Source organism: Tupaia chinensis, unplaced genomic scaffold (genome assembly GCF_000334495.1).
Source record: "Tupaia chinensis unplaced genomic scaffold, TupChi_1.0 Scaffold000578_2, whole genome shotgun sequence".
Classification (NCBI taxonomy): Eukaryota; Metazoa; Chordata; class Mammalia; order Scandentia; family Tupaiidae; genus Tupaia; species Tupaia belangeri.
In genome coordinates, this window is record NW_006160094.1 from 300,090 (window position 1) to 323,364 (window position 23,275).

The following is a 23,275-nucleotide window of genomic DNA, read 5'->3' on the forward strand; positions in this document are numbered from 1 at the left end:
GGAGGGCGCCCGCCTACCAGCCCGGGCTCGGCAGTCAGTCCTTTCCCTGGGGGTTTTGGTGGTTCGGCTTCCCGTTGGGGCTCCGTGAGTCAACTTACAGGTCTCAGTGCACCTCGGCTGAGTTTGCTAAACGGCGATCTGTACAAACGTGTGCATTTCTTCCCCGGCGTAAACTTTCCAGCTCCTCAGGCCCACGTGACAGTACCTTCCTGTGTCCAAACCTGGCTCAGCAATTTTCTGCTTAGAAAACGAGTTCTGGTTAGACGATGACTCCGTAGAAGGATAACTGGAGGCTGGGAGAACTGACGACAAAATATTAGAGATTTTTTTATTTGCGGGATTTTTATATTGCTCTTAAAAGCAGGAAAAAACATTGCAGTAAAAAGTAGCTTAGATGCATCTGTCTTGAGGGGGAAAAAAAACGAGTAAAACAGGCCTTGGCAGATATACCCTAAAGAAAATGTGTTGAAAATAGCAAGGATCACTTTTTAAAACTTTTCTGGAGTCAGCAAATGACCAGGTCAGGAATTTTTGCAAGGTAATTCTAGCGTAAACTACACCTGAAATGATGTTTTTTTTACATTCTCATTGAAATATACTATAGGGACCAACAGTTAGCATAATGGCTATGGCTGTCACTGGGCTCCCATGTAGCCGACTGCAGTTCGAGTCCCAGACCCGGTGGCTTAAACTCAGGCCAGGCACTTGTGTGCGCACCCAAGATCCTGAGAGGAGAATGGAAGAAAAGGGATTGCGGTGTGACCGTCCCTCCAGGGGTTGATTTCTTGCTTTCTGTCTCTCTGTCTTTCTGGCGAGCACATGTGCCCTATAACAAAAACTTTTCAAAAAAAAGAAATACACTCTAATATTTTCATAGAAAGAAAGATGATGGATTATTAGCCTATAATTCCTTAAACCTGAGCTGAATAAAGATAAATGTGGATTATTGAAGTTTGATCATTAGTTTTGAGAATTTTCTGATTTGGGTAATATTTGTACATTTATCTTAAGATATGTTTTAATGATCACCTAATCATGTGAGAAATGTTTAAAGTTTCAGCATAATTAGGTTTTTGTTCTGTAGAGCAGAGATATAGTATAATTAGCACTATTTGAAAGTTTCACATATTTTTTAAATAGTGACATTCATATTACCCTTGCAAAACAATTTCGAGAACACTTAAATTGCTGATTTCATTATTTACATATTTGTAAAGTGTTCTTGCATATCAGTTCCTGAAATCAGAATTTTAAAAATTATATTCTAGATATTCCCATGAGTGACTAGAGTGTCCCACAGATTGTCATTTGCCATTTTTTGGAGTGAAAATGAAAAGTATTCACCAAATCCCGTGTGTGTGTGTGTGTGTCTAGAGATTTTGCTATAGGATGTGTATGCTCGCCAGAGAAGCAGAAAGCAAGAAATCACCCTCACAGGAGGGATGGCCACATCTCACTCCCTTCTACATTCTTCTCTCAGGATTTTGGGCACGCACGCACATGTACCTGGTGTGAGTTTTAAGTTGCTGGGGTCAGGACTCAAACCACAGTTGGCTATTTGGGAGTCAGCAATGTAACCATTACGCCATCTGCTGGTCCCTCCTAAATGTTTTTAATACATAATACTTAAGAATGCATTCTTTTCGTCCCATCTTACTGTTCAGTATCTTTTTTTCTCTCGATATTCCGAGTGTTAAGAGAGAAGAGAAAGAGGAACTCCTATACTGCTAGATTCAAAAAAGAAGTGCAGTGAACAAAAGATAGACAACCAGAAAAGGTACCAAAGCAAGAAGGGGAAACTCGAGAAATGTCAAGTAGAAATTTGTGGGGAATATACAATCAGATTCAGTCAACTTTCTATGACAAACTGGAATTTGATTTAGATGAATGGCAAGAAGTTATGGTGAGAAGGTTGATTATCAGAGAACTGTAAGAGGAACTGCTTGCTTTAAGGAAATAAAACTCTGGCCCTTCAGTGTTTAGCACTGGTAAGACTGAAGCCCTCCTCTCTGCCAGAATGCTCTGTTTAACGTTTTTAAGAGCGCATAATGACCCTTGACATCAGCTTTGTGACCCATTAATGAATTGCCACCATGAAAGACACCAGAATTTAGAATCTAAAATATCAGAGTATGTCAAATGTCATAAGGGTAGTTTTCCCCAAAACTCAAATTTGGGGAAAATTATGTTACAATTATATGTATGTTTTCTGGATTACAATGTGAAATGTATTTCTTACTACAGTTCTCAAAGAATGGGAGAAAAACCACTGTTATAACTGGCCCTTGCCTAACTTCTATGCCTCATCCTTCAAGGTTAAGACTAAGAGAACCAAAATCCCACTCTGCACCCCCCTTGCATCCCCTCTCTAAACTCCAGAATCTGGTCTGAGGATTCTTCGCAGGTAATTGACTAATTGGCTTACTATTGATTAGAGAAAGATTGTTGTCTCCAACTAAAATCCAACAGTGTATTGTTAACAATATAATAGCATCTACCAAACTAAAGCTACAGAGTAAAACGGAACTTATTCTTCAGAGAAGCAGAGGTAAGGAGCATGACGGCAAGAAGACCTGAAACGGATCGATGTGTGTTTAATAACCACGCAGTTTGACGCATCTCTGTGGTTGCAGTTTGCAAAGTATTTCATATCTCATGTTATTACCTCTCCTCCCATCTCTCCTTCTCTCATTTTAACTAGTCTCTTCTCCCATCTCTACTTAGCTCATTTTCCCCACCCTTTTGTCCTCTACTTACTGGGAACATCCTCTGAGAAGCCTTCCCTTAGCTGCTTTTGCTCTCTTTCTTGAAAATTACTTTAGGTTCAGCCTGATGGTGCATTGGTTGGCAAAGTAAACTGCAGAGCTAGAGGCTAATTGTGGGTTTGAATCCTCAGGCTGACCTGAAAACAGTCCTGGCATGTGCATGCCCTCTTGGATGAGACCCCGAGGAGCTGGAGGGCTGGGGAAAGGGGATTGCTGTGTGGCTGGACTCTATCACTTTCTCTCCCTCTCGCTCGCTCATACTCACATGTGTTCTCCATCATGAATAACATTCTTAAAAACTTTCTTAAAAATGATTTAAATTGCTTCCTCTGCTAGACTGTAAGCTCTGTCAAGTAGGGACAATGTTGGTATTGATCAGCCTCCACTCCTCTAAGTATAGCTGAACACCCTAGCCTACATAGACAATCGGTAAAGATAGGAGGAGAATGAATGGTGAATGGATGGGTAAACTCAAATTCAAAGACCGGGTAGTTTTTTTACTCAAGATACTGGTTTTCTAAAAAGATAAATGTTATGTCAATAGACATTAATTCTGGCAAGAAAATTCCTGTAGTCAGAAGAATATTTTGAATGACAGTGTAGCATTGGACAACGTTGGCTCTGTTAGTAACTGAGTATTTTCTTACAGGTCCAACATCTTCAAACCTCAAAGGGGGTTGGACTTACTAAATTTTATTCTTGATGAATGTTCTAATAGGGTGTACCCCTTGGGAACTCTGGGAAATCAGGGCAGGCCACCTGGAGCCTCATTTGCATGAGGTCTCCTCAAAGAACCTGACAGACACTGAGGGATAGCAATTAATTATCTGAAACGAAGGGTGTTGGACAAAGGCTGCCCCAACAGCAAAAAAGGGTGGAAGGGACTAAGGGGAGAATAAGAAGACACAAGGTCTTGCTCTGAAGAGTCCCATTAATGATTGACTGTGGGGCCAGGTGCATGCATTTGAGTATAAAGCTTAAAGAACCAAGCTGCCTTGTGGGTGTACTGGGATTGAGAGGCAGGAAGGAACGTGCAGGACAAAGAAGAGTGTCAAAAAGATTTTCAGTTGTTAAAGAGAGAATGCCTCCCCTATTACAGTACAGTAGATGGGCAGGAGTTCCAGAAACAGACCTTGAGGCCTGCCATGTACTCTGTTCTTCTCTGGAATCTGTTTTTTTCCCTTACCACTTGGAGAAGGCTTTTTTTTTTTTTTTTTCTCTCTCTCTCCATAGGGCATGTATACTAGCCAGAGAGAGACAGTGAGAGGGAAAGTGAGAAATCACCCTTCCCTAAAGGAGATGGCCACACCACAATCCCTTCTCCATTTTCCTCCTGGAATTTTGGACACTCACACCCAGATTTTTAAGCCACCAGATCTGGGACTCAAATGATGGTCAACCATGTGGGTTCCAGCACTTTAACCACCACACCACCTGCTAGCCCTGACCTACTCATTTCTACAGTCCCAGTCCTGTCATTAATTACCTCTGCTAATAGTAACCACCTTTTATAAGCATTTATTAGATCTAAGGAATTTCTGAGCATTCCACACAAAATCCTGTATTTAATTGTTATAATAACTCTAGTGGACAGCTATTAATATACTGATGAGGAAAGAAGGTGACAGCGAGTGACTTGCTCTATGTCACTAAATTAAAGACTGAATTGTACCCTCTCACTCCCTCCCCCAGATTCACGTGTTAAAGTCCTAATTCTTGGTATAACTGTTCAAAGATGGCATCTTTAGGAGATACAGTGGTTTGACTGTTTGTATTCCTTCCAAAATTCATGTTGAAATCTGACCAAAATAAAACTAAGGGGTGGGGCCTACAGGAGGGGATGAAGTTATGAATTTGGAGCCATTATGACTAGGTTGTGGTACCTTATTAAAAGCTTAATGGGACCACCTTGTGGTATGATGCATAAGGCAGCTGGATCCTGTGTGGTCAGCTGTGCAGTTCAAGTCCCAGACTCAGTAGCTTGAGAAACATACCAGGTACATGCGCATGCATGCCCAATATCCCTAAAGGAGGGAAAAGTGGAGGAGAAGGGATTTCAATGTGACCATTCCTCATAGGAAAGGGTGTTTCTTTTACTCCCCCCACCAGAAGGACCACATGTGCCCTCTGGCAAAATTTAAAAGAATAAAAGGTCTTAATGTAGAGAGTTTATCACTTTTTGACTTCTCCTTTCTGCCACGCGAGGGTAGAGCATTTGTTCCCTTTGTTGAATGCAAGATCAAGGTGCCATCTTGGAAGCACAGAGCAGCCCTTACCAGACAAGTAACCTGCCACCCCCTCAATCTTGGACTTCCCAACCTACAATACTGTGAGAAAAAAATTGTTTTAAATAAATTAACCAGTCTAGTAATTTATGTTCCCCATGGGGTTGATTTCTACCTCTCTCTTTCTCTCCCTTCCTCCTTCCCTCTTTGCCTAGGGCTTATACTGTCTAGCAAATTTAAAAAAATAATAAAAGAGCAGGGCCCTAATTCAGTAGATTTATGCCCTTGTAAGGAGAGAGAGCCAGTTTCATTGTCCTCCATATGTGGACACAGTGAGAAAGGATTTGTCAACAAGCTAGGAAGAGGGCTCTTACCAAGAACCAAATCTGCCAGGCCTTGATATTGGACTTTCCAGCCTCCTGAACTGTGAGAAAATAAATTTCTAACTTTTTAAGTCACATGATCTGTGGTATTTTGCTATGGTATCCTATCTTAATCTGCTATTGTGTTGCTAAATAGAAATACCCAAGTCTGATTTATAGAGGAAAAAAGGCTGGTAGCTGGAAAGTTCAGAGGCATGGGGCTGGCATCAGGGCAACCTCTGGTGCAGAATCACATGTCCAACAGAAACAGTAAGGCAGGTGGGGGCAACCATCTTACTTTTCTAACAACCTGCTCTCATGGGAACTACCCCATTCTTGCAAGAGCTAGATCTCACTCTCTCCAGCCAGATAGCATTTACAAGGGCAGTTCCCCCTCTCCTATCCAAAGAGGACCTACTAGGCTCCACCTCCTAAAACTCCCATTACCTCTCAACACCATTACACTGGAGTCCAAGCTTCCAAAACATGAAATATGGGGGGACAAACCATAGCCACAGCCCAAGCAGACTCAGAGTCACATCACTTTAAATATAATCTGACCCAGTTTTAGCATTGAGTATTTCTCTTCACAGGGAAATACAAAGAATCTCCCTGCTTTGCCAGATGGTTGCATCATTTCCCCTCTCTGTTCCTTAACACTGCTTCTCCTATAGCACACATGGTATCAATTTTAACATTAAATGTCTCTGAAATCAGAGTGCATGTTAAAATGGAAAGGATGTCATAGTTTCATTTTCAGATTATAGAACATAGTGGAGTATCTTATAATTAATAGCATCTTAGGTTAAATAAACACAGCATATTGTATTATAATTGTGTATGTTTCATTCACCCAGAAGACAGAGACTGATTTACTCCATTTTGTGTTCATAGCACCTAACAATTCCTGGCACATAAAAGGCATTTGGCAAGTTTTTAAAATTCAGTTGCAGAAAGAATGTCATCTACCCAATGGGGTGACAGGTGGATGGAATCTAGTAGCTAAGAGTAACCACTATGCCCTCTTAAACTCTTGATTGTCCCCAATGCTCTGGTGGCCTAGGAAAGCAAAGTCCCTATCTGACCCTAAAGGTCTGTGATAGTTTCCCATGGCAATTAATTTATCATGTCCCCCCTCTACAAGTTATCATTTATTATCCTTTATGTTACCTTCAAGCAATTTTTAAAAATAATTTAAAGCAGTTATATTCAAGCTATATTAAAGAAGCTTTTTAAAATCTAATTTCAAAAACTCAGATCCAGTTGTGTTGACTTCAGATGAAGGGTGACACTCAACTGACAGAAGTGTTTGTTTTGGTCTGTGTTTAAATTTTGAGTTGAACGTCAAGAAATAACACATTTAGGGGCCAGTAGGTGGCTTGATAGTTAAGGTGCTGGACTCCCACGTGGCCAACCGTGGTTCAAGTTCTAGACCTAATGGTTTGAGAAATCATACTGTGTGTGTGTGTACATGGCCCAAATCCCAAAAGACTGGAGGAGAAGGGATTGTGGTGTGGCCATCCCCCAGGGTGGGTGATTTCTCACTTTCTGGCAACTGCACACACCCTATAACAAAAATTTCTCTCTCTCAAAAAAAGTCTGTATATTACACATACTATTAAACCATATATTATGCATATTCTCAGCATCTCTATTAACCATCATTCCTTGTTCTTAAATCTAGAGCAATGATTCTCAACACTGGCAACATAGTTACTGGACCACCTTTAAACAAAAGCAGTTCTCAAATGCTGGTGCTGCTGGTTCAAGAGCTGTACTTTGAGGACCATTGAAAAGGTGAAAGAGGGGCTGGCAGAAGGTTGGGAAAGGCTCCAGAAGGCCTCACACAAACTGCAGATTGTGTCAATAGCTCACTTGTACACAGTATCTTAAGGAGTGTGTGCCCAAGGAAACCAAACCTCAGGAAGTCCTGCTTAGGATTCTGAGCAGATACTACCGAGGCCAAATTTGACCCAGAGACATGTGGCTTCATATCAGTGAATGTACCACATGGGCTCATGAGCTAGTATGACCAGCAGCAGCCGTCACTGGGTACTGAAGACCATGGGCTCTTCTCTACAGTTTCTGGGTTTGTGTACAACCCAAGGGAAGGGATGGGAACTAAGAAGAAAATACACATGTATTGGATTTTCTACCTCTAGTATGGAAGTTCAGTCAGGTTGGATTTAATTTGAAAAATTTAAGAACTGTGATAGTCCATGTGACTCAGGTATCATGGAAACAAGTTTTAGATGTGCTATTGAAAATCTCTCATGCTTCCATAGCACTTTAATTTCATATGTAAGCTCTCATGTTTCTGTAAATATTTGTGCCCCACCACATAATGAAACATAATCATGAACCTGATAGTATGAGGAGATTGGGGTCTTTGAGAGGGTATAAGATCATGAGGATGGGTTTCTCTAGAATGGGATTAATTGCCTTACAAAAGAGGTCCCAGGGACTTACCTTGCCCTTCAGCTATGTGAGGACACAGTGAGAAATCACCATCTATAAGCCAAGTAGCAAATCCTCACCAGACACACAACCTGCCAGTACATTGATCTTGGATCTTAGACTTCCCAGTCTCCAGAACTGTGAGAAATAAATTTCTGTTGTTTATGAACCACCCAGTTCATGGGATTTTGTTATAGAAGCCCAAATAGATGCTCCACCTACTTATCTGATTTTAACTACAAAACTCCCCTTTAGAGTGAGCATAAAGCAAAAAGGTAGTGTAATATCAGAAATTTAGAATGCCTAAGAGCTCCCAAACATAGGTGATAAAATTCTTACTCAGAGAGCTGTTTGAATTTCCGACTTGTGAGGGCCAGAAAAGGGGTGAGGAAGAAAGGGATTGCCATTAAACTTCCAGTTGAGAAAAATGTCAGTCCTTGCTATCAGTATCTTGTTTTTAGAAGCAAAATAGTTTTTTCTTTTGAATTTGTATTCCTGTCCTGTCTGTTTAAGTGAGCATTTACTACATTTTCACTTATATACATACTCTTACACACACACACACACATACACACACATATGCAGTCAACATGTAGATAAAGAAATATCCATTTTATCCAAATTGTTTTGATTTTTTTGTATATATTGCTTTTAAGGTTCATGCTCTTGTGTTTATTACTATTATTAATATTATTCTGTGTTTTTGTAGGCCAGGAAGTAAACCGGTTTCTTAAAAAGGGTTTGGTAATCGATTCACTAGTAACAAAAGCAGTAAACTATAGTTGTCTCATTTCTAGATCTCCCTTTTTTTTAAAAATAAAATTGGGCTACTTGGATAAAGCACAGAAGCTGGAATACTGTCGGTACTCATTCAATAGACAGATACCGAAGGCTATACAAAAGAACTTTTTCTAAGAAACAGGAACTGAAGAAAATAAAGCCTGATGATCATTTAAGGATGATTCATTTTTATGTTTCATGTTTTCAAATTATAATTTATGTGTAATACAATTAACAATAAATGTACAATTCAGTGAGTTTTAATCAATACAGAACCATATGTCCATAATACAGTTATGTTATAGATTATGGAATATTAGCATCACTCAGAAACTTCCCTGGTACTTATTTGTGGTCAGTCTCCTTTCACCATCTCCTGAAACTACTAATTCTTTTGCCTTCTTAGAAACAGTCATATAATCATGCAGACTTTTGTGGCTGATATCTTTTGCTTAGCACAATCTCTTTGAGATTCATCTATATTGTTTTACCAGTAGTTTAGACTTTTTAAAATACTGTGCACTATGAAATATTATTGTTAACATTCATTTCTCTTTTGTGACCATTATAAATCAAACTAATATACGCTTTGAAATTCATCTCTCTGTTTTAATTTTCTTTGCATGCCTACCTTGGAATGAGGTTGAGTTTCATAGTGTATCCTTAACTTTATAAGAAATTGCAAAATTGTTCTATAAAGTGGTCATATAATTTTACATTCTTATCAGTAACATATGAGAGTTCTAGTTTCTCCCCATTCTTATCAACACTTGGTATTGTCAGTCTTTCAGTTATTTTCTGTCCAAGAAAACTTGGACTAACCTAAGGTCACAAATCGTTGTGATTTCTCTTTATTTATTTTGGGAGTTTTTGTAGTTTTAGCTTTCATACTTAGTACGAGGATCTCTTTCAACTTAAATGTTTGTATAGTGTAAGGTAAAGTTTGAGTTTCTTTTTTTCCCAAATAGCCAGTTGTAACACCTTCTGTGAGAAGACTGTCTTTTCTTTGTAGATGAAAAGATATTTCCTCATTGAGTTTCTTATACCTTTGTTATCATCTCTGACATTGTTTACTTTCACAAATCTCATTTGATCTCCTAACCAATCTTTCCTCGCTCAAGACTATCCTCACCATAGTCAGGTTTAGGCTAAAATAATAAATCAACAAAATAATAAATAAACAAACAAACAAACTTCTATAGTAGATTCTGTAACACATTGCTCAAATCCTTTTCCAGAATGTTCCTGCTGTTGGACATGTTGGCTGGCCATGGCTCACAGTTGTGTCCCCCTCCAGGAATTGACCTCACCTGGGGGAATCTGCCTTGCCCAAGATTGTATACCCCACCCTGACCCCAGAGCATTCATGGCCAGTGACTTCTCAGTATACTAAGAAGGCTTGACCTTAATGTAGAACAACTCTAAACAGTCATTTCATCTTCAGAACTCCCCATGTGATTGGTTGCAGCCTGTGGTAAAACTGCATTGTAACCCAACTTCCTCCCTTTCCTTCTCTCTGTTACAGGTGTCATCTCCTGAATTATTTCTCATATGAATTGCAGTGTGTGAATCTCAGAGTTTCAGAGACTCTCTTAGAAAGTCTGACCTACCATAATCTTAAAGCTGATTATGTCATTTCTCTGCTTAAATCTGCTTGCCAACAGATTGAAGTATTAACTCCTTAATTTGTCAAGAGAGGCTTTCTCAGGCTGGATCAAATCCATCTCTCTCTAAACAGCTTCCTCTGTTCTGTCCTTGGTTCTGTCCTTCAGATAGCCTCGGATACCTATCCCAACACCCGCCCCCATACCTATTTACATATGGTCTTCTCTCTACCAGGAATAACTTTCTGCTTGTCCTATTCTTCCCTAAAGCCTTGAATCAGGTGTTATCTTCTTTGGAAAGTCTCCTCATTTTCCCTCATAGCATCGTGCAGCTCTTTATGTAAGAATTGTCTAACTTGTTTACTGATCTGACTCTCCTCCTAAATCGTGAGGTGCCTCTAGGTAGAGACTGTATCATAGGCCCTGTTAGTCTTCAATGCATCATAGAGTCTCAATACAGTTTTTGTGAATGAAAGAATGAAGGAGTAAACACCAAGATAAGCTTGGCACTGTTAAAAGTATAAAACCTTTGGAAATGTGTGTTAGACCTGGTTCCTGATATCTTGTATTTAGAATACTATATATCTTCTTCAACAGATAGATAATTTCTTTTGTAAAAAAGCTTTTTTGAATACTGGACTACCATTTTGGCCAGCAGCAGTACTAGCATACTTTTCAAGATGAAATGAAATTCTAAATTTCGGATTGTTAAAGCTAGTTCTGCTTATAAAAAAGACAGCTGGCAATAGTGATAGAGTGGCAACACAATAAATAGTCTTGATGTCCAACCCACATGGAAGGTTCCAGGTTCAAGTCCAGAGGTCTCCTTGGACATGCCAGGCGTACACACGTGCCCATGGTCTGGGATAGCTGAGGCTAGGGGTAGATCATGGAGTGTAGACTCTGTTGCGGGTAGAAGACTGTCTCTGGTAAAACTTCCCATGGAACAAGATGAATTTTTTTTTTTTTTTAAATAGGGAATGGGGAGGACTAGGGTGGAAACACAAATGATTTTAGGGGAAAAAAATAAAAAGAAAAGAGACTTGATTAAATTGGATTGGCTGGAGAGAGGCTGGAAATTTTCTTCCCATTCCCAAGAGGCTTATTTTTTTATCTTTCTTTTTCACACTGTAAAGTGTCAAATTAAATTGCAAAGTTAATTCTCATCACTAAGGAAGGGATTCTAAATGTACTAATTAAGGATTACTGAGCACTTTAATTTTATACATCAGAATAAAAACTTTTTAATAATTAAATAACTTTTTCAATGTTACATATTTATGTTATTCTAGGATATTATAATTTAACATCAAGACTTTAGACTCTAGGTTCCAGAGACTCAGATAGCTATTTTAAAATTAGAACTTGTTCTTATTGATATATTTGATTTTATGAATTATGATACTGGAATTCCCTTGAGAAATTATGTTCTTTTTTTCTTCAGAGGTAAAGTTCTTAACAGAATGAGATCTTATCTTGCAGGAAACCATGAATTCACTGTGAAGAAGAATAATTTGGATTTCACTCTGGAAGAACATGAAGTACCTTTTGAATTTTTTACTGTCTCTTTCAGTGATTTATCTTATGCATGAAAATAACCTTTAGTATTTCTCAAAACCAATGACTGACTCTATGGAAATGAAACTACTGTTTTGTAAGAATATCTAAGGGAATGAAAAGCAAATTATTTCTTTTTGGTGAGGTAACCATGTAAAAAGAAATGGAAGAGTATTGCATCTTTGAAAATCCAGGGATTTAGTAGTTATGTCAAAAAAATTTTCATATATTTTAGACAGTGAAGTAGTCACTGTTGGAATTGTTACCTTCTTTACAAATATATGTCAAGATTATAAATTCTAAATTATGAAAATGTGGACTGAATATAACTACAATCCAATTTAAAATGAAAGACTTTCTTTTTTCGAATGTGCTTTTGCCTTTTAACATTTAACTTGGATTCTTCTGCTGTTTTCTCTCAGTACATGAGCTATTCTAATTCAAGGATAATATTAAATGTAACTCCATATAAAGGAGATGATATAGGAAGTTATGGTGCTTCATGCAAAACTAAATTTATAGTACTTTGAATGATACCAACCATCAGTTTTTTCTGACATCCTAATTTTTTATTAACAAATAAAAGCTTCAGCTTTCTGTGAATGAACAGAGAAAATGTGTGCTTAGAAGTACATTGTCCGCTTGTCACCTTGATGGACAGAGATTATTATTAACAATAGTGTAATACAGGCGTACAGAGTCTGGATTTCTGTCTGTGAAGATTTAGATCCTGCCAGTGAGTAGCAGCTGGTTTAAATTTAAGAGGACAGGAGTGAGTTAGCAACATTTTGTAAGAAATAAATGAGCCCTCAGCACACACCAATTGCTGGTAAATTCAAAAAATGATAAACATTCTTTTTGAACAAGAAAGCACGATAGGAACCATACCTGCAAAGACTTTTTCAGAACAGAAAAGATACTGTGGAAATTTAGCATTTGCTGAAGTGTCTTCATTCTGTTTTCACTTTCTTTCTTCCCATCTTTTATCATTCATGACCATCTCCAGATGTCAATAGTTCTCATAAAATCTGATGTTTTCATACAATAAAGCAAAACAAAACTTCACATCCTTAAAGTGTCAACTCCCATTTTAAAAGCAAGAAAGTGGGGCCAGCAGATGGTGTAATGGTTACATCACTGAACTCTCGTGTAGTCTACCACAGTTCAAGTCCTGGGCCTGGCGGCTTAAATTCACGCTGGGGTATATGTGCGTGCGTGCCCAAGATCCTGAGAGGAGAATGGAGGAGAGAGGGATTGCAGTGTGGCCATCTTCTGGAGAGAGATTTCTCACTTTCTATCTCTCTGTATCTGGCAAGCGCACACGCTCTGTAGCCAAAATCTCTCTTAAAAAAATAAATAAATAAAATCAAGACAGTGTCCTAAGTAATTTTCCATTAACATTTGCTCAATATAATATTCTTTCTTTGGGCTATACTTTTTTTGTAAGAATACCATCGTCGGTTTTTAAACAATCACATAGTAAAAATTAAATCACAAAAAAATGAGAAACTGTACAGAAAACTGAACAGTCCTCCAGTCATACCATAAAGAAGCTGCTAATACCGTATTAAATGTATGTTTTATGCCTTTATCCTCTGGTTGGCATTCAGAGAGCTGGTGGAAAGCACTGAACAAACCTCTTCTTTAATTAGCTATGTGGAATTTTAAACTGCCAACATTCCAGTATTTTTCGATATCATATAATCTACATGAATGAGACAATTTGCGTTTTTTAATAAACTAATTCAAAAGACAAACAAATTCCCTGAAGTTGCTGTTTTTATTGCCCTGAAATAGAATCTTGAGTCTGTCACTTAACACCCTCAAACTATATGTATTTATTTCTTATTTTCTTAACCTTAAATCATCAACCAAGAAAATCTATGACAAAAAAAAGTAAAAACTGAGATAAAAATTTAGGATAGTAATATAAACTATACTTGATATAAACAAGTATTCTATACCGTCACTTACTTCTAAAATTAGATGACTATCATCAAAATAGTGTGGTTTTCAAAACTGATTTTTACCATTTCTGGGAATATGATACACTCACACACACACACTGAAAATGCACTGTAGGTCACTTTTAGACTGTAATAAATAAAAATAGAATATTTTTCTCAAAAAAATCTAGCCTGAGCTTTATGAAGCTACTGTTTTCAGTGAAAAGGGATACATATCTTTATAATAAACATTAGTTATAGACCTTAGGATACTAGGGAAGGTTAAGAAGTAAATATCACTCAAATAATTCCTATTATCATGGTTTACACGATTGCTTCTAAACAGCATGAGGATGTGAGCAAAAGAAATGTTTTGTATTATCACCATAAATGTCCAACAATTACCTCCCCAGCCTCTAAAATTAGAGCCTGGTGTTCAAGCAACAGCAACTACATAAAACAATCAGGAAAAAAACCTTCAAGGTGCCCCTTTAGCACTATGCTCTTCCCATTTTGATAGATTTTTCTTCCTAGTGCTATTGGAATTGAAAAAGTTTGTCTTTGATTTCCAACAAAAATTTCGGTCTGCACATGTCCTTGCCTTTACACCGCAAAATCCTTGGTGATAACCGATATATTTTTCTTGTCTGTTGGCTGATATTGTTCTGTGCCCCACAAGAGGTCTTTAAAATAGAATTTTAAACACTCACAAATAAATAATAAACATATTGTCCTGATACTTAATAACAAAGACATACCAATAACTGCTTTAAAGGGAATAATTCAAGCAAAGCTAAACCATACAAGAGTTGCTAGCTCCTTTAGTCAGTGCCTTGAAGGGACAACATGATAATCTTTGATTGTTTAGTACATGTCTTGAATCTGCAGTAGCAAAGCCTTAGAAGCCCTGGAGCCCCAAACCATGGAAATCCAATTTTGACTTAAATAGAAAGCATTCTGTTGAAAATGGTTTTATACATTAAGAATCTTTGATGTATATGTTCTAATTTGTCTTGAATCTTCTGGAAAAAAATAATTTTTGGTATAATCTATATCACAAAACAATGCAGTGACTCTTAGGTCACAAAGGTAACTGCTGTTATTAACTACATTTTGGAAAATTGCAAAACTCTATGGAGAGACATTTCAAAAGACAAGATCTGCAGCAGTTTTAAAGGTTTCAAAGTTCTGAAATGAACACATGTGCCTAAAAATTGTATTTAAATTAATATGAAATGTATGGCTAAAGATTTTTAATTTATTATAAATATTCTCATTGGGCTTTATATTACAGAATAATGCTAATTTTTCAAGTAATAGGCTTATTTTAAGACCTATTAAATGTGTTTATTCACTCAAGACACATTAGTCACATGCTGTGTGCAAGATACCAGATATTGATTGTGTAGGAGAAAAAAAAAAAAAAGCACTGACTTTCGATGATCTTTCAGTTCAAGAGAGGAGATAAGACAGATATAAAAAAGAATAATACAAGGTATAAAATTCTAAATACAGTCCAATTTCAGTTATAAATATAAATTCTAAATAATCACTTGGCAATTCAAATTTGGTAATGTAATTCTAAGCCATGGACAAGTAGGTTTGTTAAGTGAATTAATATAAAGTCTTCAGAACATATATAGTAGGTACTACATGTGTCAATTTAGCTATTTATTCCAGGAATATAAGGATGAGTCAACATTTTAAAATCTTGTTTCTTACATTAACAATTAAGGAAGAAAAAAACATATGTATTTGTCAATATATACGAGAAACACATTTGGTAAACTTTAGCAGTGGTTAACCAGAAACCTAAAACCAGCCACCACAATGTTAAAAGAACCATCATTAAAATCAAGAAATATGTAGAAATACCTACTGTACCGATTGGGTCAGCCAAGAGGAGATGCCACACCAGTTATTTTAGCAGAGAGAATCTAATATAAATAATTACTAATTAGGTGTTAAATTGTTTATGAGGTAGGTAAGAAAAAAAAGGATTATAGAAGTAAAAATTGCAAAAGCAGCTACCCCTCTGTGATTAGGTGGGATTAAGAAGAGAGTCTGGATTTATTAAACTTAGAAGCTTGGAGAAGGACTGTCTTGGAAATGAAACTCGAACTTTGGAGTAAAGGGTGCTCATAGTATCTTTGAGAGAGGATGCAATAGGTGGTTTCTGCAAATGTTAAAAACAAACAAACAAAACTTCATTTGATTCATTTTTTTCTACGGGAAGAAATGACTGTTGCCAAGATAAAGCACCACTGGTAGGAAGACAAGAACAGGGAACATATAGGAAGATCACAAAAAATAAACAGGAAGAAACCAGTTCCATCTTCTGTAAGATGTGAGCTCCCTACAACACCTCTGTCAGCAGAATTTAATGGGGAACCAACTTGTTAAATGGAGAACCAACTTACAAAGCAAAAATATGTGGTTTGTGGACTTCCGATCCAGGCCTCACAAGTAGGATATCAAAAGGTAGATCTAGAACTAAGAGATAATAACCTAATGAATAGCATAATTACTATCATTATTATTCAATTTTTTTTGAAGATTTAAGCTAATACTTAAGATTAAAAATAATGTAATCAATGATAACATACTGGGTTGTCAGAAAAGTCATGACACATTTTTTGCATAGAAAAACATAGGAAAATATATCATGACTTTTCCAATAGCTCAGTGACTACTAGGAAAAAAGAAACAATTCATTTGATGTGGAAAATATTATCATATTTAGAAACCTTTGGAAAGTGTATCAAAACTTTTTAAAAATAAAATAATTAGATAAGGTGATAAAATATAAGATAAATATGCAAGCATTGATGGATTTTTGTCTGTACAAAAGTGCAAAGCTGCACTTTGTTGTGTAACAAAACATCTCTAATGGTGCAGTGACTCACAGTAGCAAATGATTATTTCTCACTAACCTAACATGAAGACTAAAGGCCGATGTTAAGACACTCTTCTGTAGGTCTCCTATTCTCACTTGTCTTGCTGTGAATACTAAACATGCAAAGCCTTGATCATTTTTCTATCCAGCCTTTTCTCAGGGTGGTATTTACAGTGAAAAACCTTGCCAGAAGAAGTAGTTTCTACTCTGGAGTAAAGAGCAGACTTGCTATGAAATGGGATTTCAAGCTCAGTGTTTCTCTCCTGAATGTAACCCACTATTTGTTCAGGAATTTAATCCTTTTACAGTTAATGACATTGTGATATGTATGATTTATATCTGCCATTTTGTTGGTTGGTTCCTGATTGTTTTGTGTTTTCTTATATTCTTTTTCCTCCTGTATTTGTTTGCTACCTGGAGGTTTTCCATAATGGTAAGGATTGAATCATTTATCTTTTCTCTTTCTGTAGATGTTCAGCTGGTGAGTTTTATACTGTCACATGTTTTCATGTTAATATTTATCTTCCTTTCATTTCCTTTTGCTTTGTTTTTTCTCTTTAAGATGAGAAATGGTCACATGATAATGCAAGTTGCAGAAATATATGCAATACTATTTTATAAAATAAATATACTGCATATATATTTACATGTTAATATAAATTTGAATATATATGTTTGCAGTTACATTATGAAGACAGTAGATAGATAACTTCATTTACATTAGGAAAATTAATTTGAAAGGAGGTTGGGGAAATGATTCTTATTTCTTTATATATCTCTTTATTGTTTAAATATAGTTGAATAGTAAGTTTAAAAAAAAGTTGCCAAAAATATTTTAAACTTTCTCTAAATTTTCAATAAAGAATGGCATGTTTTAGACTACTGACATGGGTGTAGACATAGAATGAACAAATATTTTGTTTACTGAGCTCAGATAGGAAAGGAAGCTATATTATATGCCAACCACCATCAGCATCACTCATTACTCTTCAAAACCAGCATTGCACTCTTGAAAATAATTCTTATTAAGATAATATTTTTCTATAAGGCAGCTATATCTGGCAGCCAACACAAATTTTAGAGACCCACTCATATCTATATCAAAGTTAAATCCAAATATGTTGCAAACTACAGGAATTGAACTTAGTATATTTTATGTCAAAAAACACTCAGGGACTCAATGGCAGTGCAGTGATAAATGTGACACTCTGGGAAGCTGACCCACATGGGAAGGTTCCAGGTTTAAATCTGGAGACGCTCCTGAGTACACTGGGCTCACTCATGCCTATGATCTGGACTGGCTGAGGTTGGGAGTGGGTCATGGCATAAAGATTCTATTGAGGGTGTTGTCTTTCTTCTCTCTCTTTCTCCTGGTCTCTGTGTCTCTTTCACTCGTAGAAAAAAATAACTAAAAAATAAAATAAAAACACTTGTCTCAGCTTTAATAACATTTAAATCAAATTCACACAAGCCTATTTTTATATGGTAGACTTCAGTATGACATCTCTGCAGCATATAATATTAAATAATGTCATATTATGAAGAAACTGTAATGGCTAAAAGTATTTTTTATAAACTAGTCTTTTTAATTTACAGGAGGATTAAACTTCACAATACTGGAGCAATTCTTGGGAAACTATGTATTCTGAGTGTTGACATAAGTTCTCTAACAGGATATTTAAGTTCTATCTCAAAATTTTTCTTTTTGGATGCTACAGTCAGGCAAATAGAATGTCTTACCTGGTAATAATCACATCTGAGTTTTGCAAAAGATCAAATCATGGGATTAGTTTGATGTATCTTATAATTGCTCCCAAGAACTCTGTGCTGTGCCATATGTTTCTGCATAACTTGGGATTAAAGATGATGTGGAGGGCCAGCCAGGTGGCTTGAAAAACTCACTAAGTGCTTCTACGTGTATGCCCAAAACACCCAGAGGAGAATGAAGGAGAATGGACTGTAGTGGAACATCCCACTTGGGGGTGCTTTCTCATGTTCTCTTTCTCTTTCTCTCTCTCTCTGGTGAGTGCATGCACTGTAAAGCAATAAATAAATAAATAAATAATTGGTGTGAAAGAAAAGGAGCTGTTTTTTCAAGGCTTTGTAGCCACAACTAAATCTAATAAGAACTTTGCAGTTCTTTCAAAATCTTCTGAACAAATGAGGTAAAAGAATTGATAAGGATATGCATTTAATAGTGCTCCAGCAATCCGGCAACATGGAATTCACAGGGAGGAATGAGTAAAAAATCGGTTATTTATGCTAACCATCCAATCTTTCCTGGCAATCCATGTGAGTTATTCATATCATTATCAAGGTAGTCATTCCTGTGAAAAGTGCTAGAGTATATGCCTTGCTTTGTGAGTATTTAAATTCTCAAAGTTCTTAAATTGACAAAGTTCTTAAGTTGTATTCTGAAGTTTGTTAGTTATCAAAAGTAAAGATATTTGGGTCAAAAATGCCGGGGCCTCATTTTCAACATATCAAGGAAATCACCAGTTACTTCAGAATTACAAACTGATACCTCCTTCATTGTTGCTTGGCATATTTGGCAGCTATATTTGGATTTTGTATATAAAACCTGAAATTTTAAGAGGTTAGCACTAACATTAATGTGTATTAAGAAATAATTTTTCAGGCAGTTAGAGCCAAAATTTAGCTATAGGGAGAAAAAATGGCTACTGAAATTGGTCTCCTATCTTTCTGATTCAATTCTTGAAAGTGATTCCAGGGTAAGAAATATAAAATATCATCTAGTCTGCCTGAGAGATAAATTCAGGTAATATTATCCCAACATTGTGGCAGAAATTTCCACTTGGAAGTTTGGGAGGAAATGTTTACCTACATTTCATATTTGCCAAACAATTCCCAAGAGGAGATTCATGGAATCAGATTTGATTTAGTTGCAACTTCCAGAAAATAATTTGGAAAATATTGGTTCTTATTTTACTCCAAATAAGTAAGCAAGCCTTGCGTGTTCTTTATCCAGTTTTCATTTAAACAATTTTCTTTAATTTTTAAATTACTGGCTTTGAAAACAAAGTAACATGTTAGGATTGATGTTCAAAATGCTTTAGATTGGCCCAACATCTGCAGCTCAGTTGGTGGCATGCTGAACTGCAGTGCTGGAAGCCACATTGGCAACCTCAGGTTTGGGTTTCTGTGTGCTCATCCTGAAGATCTGAATGTCTGGGGGAAGGGGCTCACAGCACAACCTGATCCCACTGAAAGGAGATTCTCTTTCACTTTCTCTTTCATACATATGCATGCCTACACACTATCATGAAATTCCTTTTTTATTTTTATTTTTATAAAAAGGGCCTATGATGTGTTCTTGCTTTCAAACTTCCTTACAAACTCTTGCTTCCAGAGAAAACTGTAGTAGGCTTGATATGCACAAAATAATATACAACTACATTTAAAAATGTATGTCTCAAATGATGAAAAGCTATTTGATGATGATGATGTGGATAGTAATGTCTTTGTCTTGACTGATATGCATGGTATTCCTTCTGGAAAAAGAAATGTAATACACTGTAAAGATATATGTGATTCAATGTAATTTAAACACGATTATGATAACACATGATTTTTTTAAAAAAGTATGTCTCAAGTTAAAAGTTTAATCTTTCATAATGCAATTGCTTTTATTTATGTTAGTTGTGATATTTTATTAATTCTACAATTTTAATTGGGATCAAAGAGAACAAGACTTTGAAAAAAGGGAGTAGGTAAAAATGATCCTTGGTTCATTTTCAAGACTTCAGGGAGTGCACCCTTATCTGTGGCAATATAGAACTGACCGCAAATCCACATATTCAGTGTGCGCTTTCCACTGTATCTCAGATACTGCTTTCCTTACCTGAAATTCACTTTTCCTCAACTTACGAGTTAAACTAATTTCTCCTTGCTCTTCAGATATCAGATGAAGTGAGTCATTTACTTCAGAAAGCCTGGTTCAAATGGAGTGGCCTTTCCTTCATCCTCTACAGCATCATACTCAACGTTCTATCCCGGCATTTCCTGCACTTTGCACTCTAGGCTGCCAAGGACCACATTCGATTCGATTTGATTTGTGAAGCCTCTCACATATAGCAAGTGTGTTGCAGGTTTGGCCCCGTGTTTATAGATAATTGCGCACAGGTATACATGCCACAGTCAGTGACGAGCTTGGTAGTGGTGATAGTGGGGAGTCAGGAAGGCCTGACCCCTCTTCATTCTTATTTTACTCCAATGTAGAGAGATGAGTTCAAGGAGGCACAAAGGGAGAGAATCTCAGCAAAAGATAGGTATAGGAAGGAAGGGAAGAAGGTAGAAAGGAAGGAAGAAAAGAAGAAAGGAAGGAGGGAGAGAAGGACCATGGGAGAGAAGAAAGGATATCAAGAAAAGAGGCAAAGATATGCAGAGGTTAAGGCAATGGGAAGCAGTGGAGACTGATAAACTGGACAGTATAAGCCTCATTTAAAGAGGAAGATTATAGGGCAGTAGGTGGCATGGTAGCTAAGGCACTGGACTCCCAAATGGCTAACTACAGTTCGAGTCCCAGACCTGTCAGCTTGACTATCACACTGGGCATGTATGTGTCTTGTGCCCAAAATCCCAAGAGGAGAACGGAGGAGAAGGGATTGCCCATCCCTTCTGGGGGGGGGGGTGTTTTCTCACTTTCCCTTTCTCTGTCTCTCTCTCTCCAGTGAGTGCACATGCCCTATGGGAAAAAGAAACCTAAAAAATTTTAAAAATAATAAATATGGGACACATAGGGCCAGCAGGTGGTGAAGCGGTTAAGGCGTTGGGCTCCCACATGGTGACCACGGTTTGAGTCCTGGACCTGTGGCTTGAAAATCATGCCAGGGTATGCGTGAGTGCTTAAAATCCCAGGAGGAGAATGAAAGAGAAGGGATTACAGCATGGCCATTTCCCCCTTCCTTTCTCATTCTCTCTCTCTCTCTCTCTCTGGCAAGCACACATGACATATGGCAAAAATGGGGGGGGGGAAGAGGTCATTACTTTGCTATGTAGGAATTTGAATTTGAAGCCTAATACTATAGAATCTTTTTTTTTTAAAGAGAAGGTAGAAATTAGATATGAAATCTACCAGATTTTTTATATTGGCAAGTAATTTAAAGTCTTAACACAGACCAGAAACACATGTTTGAGCTGAATTTGTCTAATAGCTTCTGTTTTGTGCCTATAACGAGAAGTATGTAAACTGTGGAGAGCATGCTACCTGAGTGAAATGGAAAGATTTGGAACAGTCACTCTGGAAAACCATGCCAGGTATGTGTGCATGCGTGCCCCAAATCCCAGGAATAAAATGGAGGAGAAGGGATACAGCATGGCCATCCTCCCTGGACCATAAGAGAATGTAAAGGAAAAATGACTAAAGACCAAGGACAGAAATTTGGGAAATATCTACACTTAAAGCTTTTTTTTTTTTTTTAATTTAAAATTTGCCATCCAGTGTGTGTGCTCACTAGAGAGATAGAGAAAAAGTGATAAATCACCCCCAGCCCCAGAGGGATGGCCATGCCACAATCCCTTCTCTTCTGTCCTTCTCTTGGGATTTTAGGGCATGCACACACCTGTGCCTGGCATGTTTTTCAATCTGCCGGGTCTGGAACAACTGCACAGTTGGCAATATGGAATCCAGCGCACCATGCCACCATCCGGCCACGTTTAGAGCTCTTGAAGAGAAAGATACAGAAGGTCGTGGGAGGGACAGAAGAACAAAGCAGTCTGCCGTGAGCGGAAGGAGTGAGAGCAGTGAAGTAATTTATTGCAATTAGGCTTAGGGCATTTATTTCATACATTTGTTTTGATTCATAAAAAGACGTGAAAGTCATTGAATGACTGTTGCACGATCTCTTCAGCATTCTTTTGCATGTGAGTTCAAGAGTTAACTTTCCCTTACAAATAGTGCGGTGTAAGAAGAGCGACTTGAGGCTAGCTTCACATCTGTTTTACTTTAACCTTTCTCCACAGGAAAAACAGCCCCAACGACTGTGCCCAGTTTCTAAACTTGGAATTGTCCTCCGTGGAACTGAGCAGGCCTCACACACATCGAGAATGATCTCGTGGTGTTGGAACTTCTGGAAACCTGGCGTGGAATTTTCTTTTTAGATTCGAGACCCACGTAAGAAAGACGTGCAATTAGTAGGCAAATACGGGAAAATGTTCACCTCATTAGCAATCCAAGATACACAAATAAAAGCAGGCATAGTGTAGCCTTACTAGTTTGGACTCACTTCTGGCGCTGGCGGCTGTGCCGTTCCTTGTACTCTGAAAACATTGCTGTTGGTAGCCCAACTGGGACAATCCCGACAGAAAAACAATTTGGCCACGCACTTTCAGAACCACAACATATCCTGGCTCTGTTTTTTCTGGAATCTCATTTGAAATCCGTAAAATAAAATAAAAACCTACATACATGAAGGTTTTACTTGAAGCTTTCCTTCCAAGCTGCTAAGTGTACCTGGAGTTGCTTCTGAGTTCAACAGGTCACACTGGCAGCCTGAGAGGCAGAGCCTGCAGTGGGGAGTCTTGAGCGGGGCTTAGTGAGACAGCATGGCGGGGAAAACCTGTGAGAGAGTGAGGGACTGAGTGGGGCTGAGGAAGAAGCTCCATGAACATGCCCTGAAGAGGGGACAGCCCCACATCACTGTCCTATCTTGCAGCAAGGGACT

At 37.5% G+C, this 23,275-nt stretch overlaps 1 protein-coding gene and 1 long non-coding RNA gene across 4 annotated transcripts in view; one reads left to right on the top strand and one right to left on the bottom strand.

Annotated features, from left to right (window-relative positions):
- The window catches only part of ZNF438 (zinc finger protein 438), a 216,790-nt gene extending 216,320 nt beyond the window's left edge, over positions 1–470 (bottom strand). Inside the window, exon 1 of the mRNA XM_027775614.1 lies at positions 99–470. The gene's annotated coding sequence lies outside the window, so the exon portion shown is untranslated. The remainder of the gene's footprint in view (positions 1–98) is intronic.
- LOC102478668 (uncharacterized) overlaps positions 1–23,038 on the top strand; it is a 23,425-nt gene extending 387 nt beyond the window's left edge. The window contains exons 1-4 of one of the 3 annotated variants that reach the window (XR_003551018.1): positions 2,253–2,404; positions 7,037–7,149; positions 20,511–20,701; positions 22,575–23,038. This is a non-coding gene — a long non-coding RNA (uncharacterized LOC102478668). Of the gene's footprint in view, positions 1–2,252; positions 2,405–7,036; positions 7,150–20,510; positions 20,702–22,574 lie in introns of those variants that run through there. The other 2 variants (XR_003551019.1, XR_003551020.1) reach the window with 2 other exon arrangements.
- The last annotated feature ends 237 nt before the right edge of the window (positions 23,039–23,275 follow it).